Source organism: Macrobrachium rosenbergii, chromosome 34 (assembly GCF_040412425.1).
Source record: "Macrobrachium rosenbergii isolate ZJJX-2024 chromosome 34, ASM4041242v1, whole genome shotgun sequence".
NCBI lineage: Eukaryota > Metazoa > Arthropoda > Malacostraca > Decapoda > Palaemonidae > Macrobrachium > Macrobrachium rosenbergii.
In genome coordinates, this window is record NC_089774.1 from 2,691,930 (window position 1) to 2,697,929 (window position 6,000).

Consider the following 6,000-nt stretch of genomic DNA (forward strand, 5'->3'; position numbering starts at 1 on the left):
GTGTAACTGTGATTTACCGCAAGAACCAAAATAAACATTGAACCTCCAGAGGAAGACCAGCCCTACCCAGAGGTGCATGGTGCCCTTATGAAGACGAACATAACCTAACTGTTTTGGTGTCATTTCCAAGTAAGTCCAGCCAAGCGCTTTGGCTGTTATGGCCACATTGCTCCTCTCCAAATAGATTTCACGTCACGTCACACAAGGCACCCTAAGGAAGAGCTACAAGGAGAGACTCAACACTGTACCAGCCTGATATGACCTGATAGATACCATCGACATGACTGAGGATAAAATGAGACCCTTTTCTTTCAGGCCAAATCTTGGAACATTGTGGGAAATGCACCTAAAATCCCTAAGCTTGTCGAGGATTACTGTACTCATCGTCAGTGATGTATATAGTCTGTCCGTGGAGAAATTATGGTACTGTTTCTTTCCTTCTGACGGTGAGACCAGTAGTTCTCTTAAAGCTTGAGGATATTTAAACGTATTTCTTACAATATATTAAGATTCAGCACACAAGAATAGGGTATTAATTTACCTTCGTCTTTAGCGAACATGTTTGTTCTTCGTTTTCTTCATAGTCAGGTTGACAGTGCCCAGAACAGCCACCACGTGCACAGCCCTCATTTCCTAGCAGTGGAATGACTCATTTCGATAATGTCGCGCCTTCAGGATTTCCCGACCGGCTTTCCACCCTTCAGATATCAGCGTAGATACAAGCAGGATCCAGAGAATGTTCCTTCAGCCATCGCTGTCAATTTTCTGGCTCACACTTCTCAGACAACAGCAGCCAATCACCAAGGAACAAGAACACCTGATGAGTATTTTTCATCAACGCTGACACTTTCTGACCCGACCGGTTTCCCCACTCCACCAGCACTACGTAAATATGGATGTGGACCCCTTTGCAATTCAGTGCTGGAGCAACTCTCGTTGTGATCATGCTCTGTCGAAATGTGACGAAACGTTAATTATATATAAAGTATGTATATGTATATATATATATGTGTGTGTGTATGTGTGTGTGTTCGTGTACAAAATATTATTTAGCTCTTTTATGTATAATTAAGTTACACATCATCAGGATACAACAGAGATTGAGATGTAATATATATATATATATATATATATATATATATATATATATATATATATATATATATATATATATATATATATATATATATATGTGTGTGTGTGTGTGTGTGTGTGTATGTATGTATATAGATAGATAGATAGATATAGATCTGCTCATAACCATTATCATAAATATTTAAAGAATCACATCCTAATTAATGCATCTTTAATTCATTCTTCTATTATGTTGTCTGGTGATCAATCACGATGACACTGACGGGCGTCTTCTTCTTCTTCCTCCTCCTCCTCCTCCTCCTGCCGCAGTTGGCGTGGGGGACTCGAAGCGAGGGTGCGCGGACAAGAGCTACCCGGAGACGTGTCAAGAGGCTGAGACGATCATCGCTTCGAGCACCGTCTGTTTCTGCAACTCGATACTCTGCAACTACAACTCAGCCTCCACTCGAACCTGCTTCTTGCCGCTGCTGCTACTCCCTTACCTCATCCACAAATTCATATAGAAGTAGCTGAAAAACTGATGTCACTGCTCTAGGTTAATTACAAAAAAATAAAATATTACAAAAAAAATAATATCATGAAGTTTGAAACAAAAAAAATTGTATGCCCAATCATGAGGACATCAGTGACGCCTGTGCTGCTTCTTCTTTTTTTTTTCTTTTTTTTGGTCGACAGACTGACTGACTGGTTCTAATAGTAGTCACGAGGGAGCGTCTCTCCTCATTTTTCGCGAGCTTTTTTCTACGCAGGTCTGTTTGGTGAAATGTCTTCTTCTTCTTCCGTTCTCCCTCATTCATCCTCTGCCTTGGTCCGTTCCTCTGTTACCAGCTTCCTTTTCCTCCTCTCCCTTGCATCACCTCACTCTCATACAGCCTCTTGTTCTCCTCCTCCTCCTCCTCCTCCTCCTCCTCCTCCTCCTCCTCCTCTCCCCGTTCTGTTTCTCCACGTCGTTGGCCGTCACTCGTACCACAGCATCCGTCTCCACAAAACTGATCATGAAGAGTTTATTGGGTGTTTTTCATTGTTGTTCATTATCACGAGGTATCCTCATTCACTCTAGATTAAAGTTTCAAGTTCAGTGTTCATCATTACTAATACGTGTGTCACTTATATTTGTGTCGTACAAAGATTTTTTGTCGTTCGAAGATGTTTGATGAATCCATTTATCAAAATGAATGATGACCTAAGATAAGATTATCCGCCTATAAGAAGAAGAAGGAGAAGAAGAAGTTTTTTTGTAGTTGCTATACATTGCCCAAAATCATTCCTTATCTTCACACCTGCTCAATCATCCAACCTTTCTTCCCCCCGTCTCTCTACCTTGTGTCAAAATCGTTGCTTTTTCAGGAATCCGTTGATCCTTCTTCCTTTTTCTTTTTGAGTTCGTTTTTGTTTTGAGATTCTCTCTGACTTTAGGTGTTTGTCGCTTCAGATCGACGTTTTAACATGTAAGCATTGATACCATGACTTGTACAGGATGTTAGCTTTAAAGTTTTCTTTTTTTTTTGCTAAATCTCTGTGCTGCACAGTTCCCATACTTAAACAAGGGTCATGTATAACCAATATATATATACATGTATATATATGTATATATATATATATGCATATTCACATGTTACATGCACATGCACACTCATGCCTGCAGGCAGCGGCAGAGCCATACAGTAGCATTTGGTGTGTAAGTGGCCATTTGACACAAGGTTAAAGGAAAGGCAGATACCAAGCACTTTTATGCATCACCCATGAAGGTTGTTTTTTTTTTAAAGAATGATAATGTGAACATCTGCCTGCTGGTATGCATGTGTTTGCTTTGTACAAGTGTAAGTGCATTTTATGTATAAATATGTAAGACCTGTAATCATGACCATTTATTTTATTCCATAAGTCTGTGGTAAGTAGAAGACTTGCGTTCGAAAGTGCTTATAGAGTCACCCTCTTTGTTGATCATTCCACGAGTCGCGAGCCAGTGTTGCGTTTTCGACCTTCAGGCGTGAGCCTAAGGGCTACTCAGTCCCCAGCTAGTGAATGGAAGAGTTTTGCAAAGGTTTCAAAGGTTTCTAGTTTTCTGCTGGGTGAGATGCATCAGCCATTTTTGTGCAAAAGGTAGGTAGGGTCCCAGAGCATCTCCTTACGGGAGGCTTTCACAGGGCAAATGGAAAAAACATTCAGGAAAGATGTCTGTTGAGATTTTACAAGAGAATGGTATGGTACAGACACCTGCTGGTTTCTCGGTTTGTTCTCCAGAGATGTGAGCAAGGTAGGGTAAACTGCGAACTGCTTTCGTTTTGTGTTCTTCAGTGACGTGTCTCTGGGAGATCGACTGGACAGGCCATGGCCATAGAAATAGCAAAGATGACGGAAAAGAATAGCAGTTCGAACACGAAAGTGGTCGCAAAGCAAGCTAACATCAATACCTGGTCAAACAAAGATTGCTTTTCTTCTTGCCTGTACTGCTCCTAGACCCAAGGAGCACGACTGTCTTCTTGGAGCTGTCAACAGCGACGTGATGGAAAGATCACCACTCAACCAGCGGCAAGGAGACTGACATGGCCATCCAGCATCGACCTCCAAGGAGAGACTGACTGTTCGCGAAAGAGGAATACTGAAAGACGAGTTGCCTTTAGTGGTTCTATTTAATGTATTGCATGTATATGTCCATATACATATATTATTGCTTGACTTTTCGATATTTATTCAATGGTTGTAAGAGTTATCTGGAAGAGAACCAAAATTCATGTCAGAATAAAGTAAATAAGTCATAAAGAGAATAGCATTTAACATGTGTGAATATATGTAAGTCGTTCAATGTATAAGTTAAGGAAAATTCTCCTACACTTTCCCCAGCCAGCGATGAATGAACACCAGTTTTGCGCTACTGGCTTTACCTTCAGGCTCATCTCACACCAAAGTCTAGCTTGCTGTCATTTTTCTTGTTACCAACACAACTGTAAACAAGCAAACATTTTTCTAGTTGTCAGGTTATCAGGATGGGCCCCATCCTATTTTTTTTACAGTTGTAATTGGAATAGTTAAATTCCAATTAGTTTTACTCATCTTTAAACAACCAAGCATTACTCGACTACTAACAGGAACCCAGGAATACGACTCAGCACCCTGTTGGAGCACAGTAACCACCTGACGTCATAGCAAGCCAAGTTCTCAACGTTGACTCCGTGCTCTTTGGTGAACTGCTTGTATTGTGGGTCTTCTGTGAGTGTCGAATCTGACTGACGTTTGTGCACCTTTAGACGAACCACATTCTCACTCTTGCATTGTAGTGTAGAGGCAGGCTAACGCTTCCTTAATCCAAAGGAAAGGAAAGGAAAGGAAAGGAAAGGGAGAAGGATAAGTAGGAAGTATCGCACTGTGGCAACTACTTGTCATTGCCATAGCGCGAGTCACGACGAGAAAGCAACAGCGGTTGTCTCCCTTCCTCTGATTTCTTCGCTGCGCTGATGTCATCCAATCTGATCTAGTTGAGGTCACTTTATTCCAAAGGACTGCCTCGTGCTCAGTCCGTATACATTTGTTCTTTTATAGAAGGCCATTTTCCCGTTAAACAAAATTGATAAATGTCGTAATTGGTGTTATCTCATTTTAAGATATAAGTTCATCAGAGAAAACACCTTAAATCATCAATTGATCATCTGACTTGTGTGAAGATGAGTAAAATGGAATCCCTAAATGTGCATTCATTTGGCAGTTTCTTCTCTCTAATGCCAAATGATCGCGTCTGGGTTAAACATACATGCCCTGCAAGGTAATTGCCAGTACTAAGAGTTTTCAAGTACAGTTTCAGAGTGTATGACTTGAAAACACTGGACCATAATCAGCCCACTCTGGGGTAAGGTCACGACCTCATGATACAACCTTTTGAACTGACAGGAAGACCACCATCAAATTCTAGAGAAGTCCTCAGCAGTAACAACTGCCCTGTTGCAGATCCTTGTAATATGGGGTTGATGTTTTCCACTTTGATGGAGCTTGATTGTCCAGTTGTTTTCTGGCACCCTCCAAGTGTTGGGATTTTATCTGAGAAGAGTTGTCATATAATATTATCAGCTACTCCTTAACGACATTCTACAGCTAAAATTGTCCTCTTGTGTTCTGTATCGCTTGTGTATTCATGGAAATTCTCACAGATTCACTTATGTGACTGACCATACTCTTGGGTGATTGTGGCAGTACACTCGAAAATGTTCACGTTCTGTTCATGGTGATACCAACTGGTTATCAATTTCTCATATTCTGCAGACACAAAGACTCTTATGACAGAGCTGTACAGGGTCTGGGTGGAATCTGATGCTTGGCTGCTCTTTTATAGTTGTTCAGAACTGGGCCAGTATTTCTCTTCTGACTTCTCAGTCATAATGTTACTGGCACATCAAAATTCACATCCTCTTTCCTTTTTTTCTGGGATTTCTTGTCATAATTCCCATTTATTTAGTGTTTATGATATTTGCCTAATGTCATTTTAACTGTCAAAGATGTTCAATAGACTATATTAAAGAGTCGTAGAAGTGCTTTAGGATAAAAGACATTTACCTGTTAAATAGTCATCGTATCGCTTGGCCAATCATTGCTTTAGTAAAGCCGAAACAGTCTTGCTCTGAGGGACTCTTTCTTGCACGTGGATGCAGATGAAACGATTTTTATGGGGTTTCGAGAATAAAAAAAATGAACATCGCAATTTTGATCCTTTTTGCCCCGATCATGAGGACATTGAGGCTCATCATTGCCCAGAACCAAAGATTTTTCTGTTTTCCAGACCATCTGCACCAGAGAAGGAGACTGGGTCGCTCAGACCATCCTTGTGGCGTGTCATAGATGTTTCACGTAGACTAGGGATTGAAGAAAAGTTAATTTTAAGGTCTATAAGTTAAGGATATTTAATTCTGTATTCCA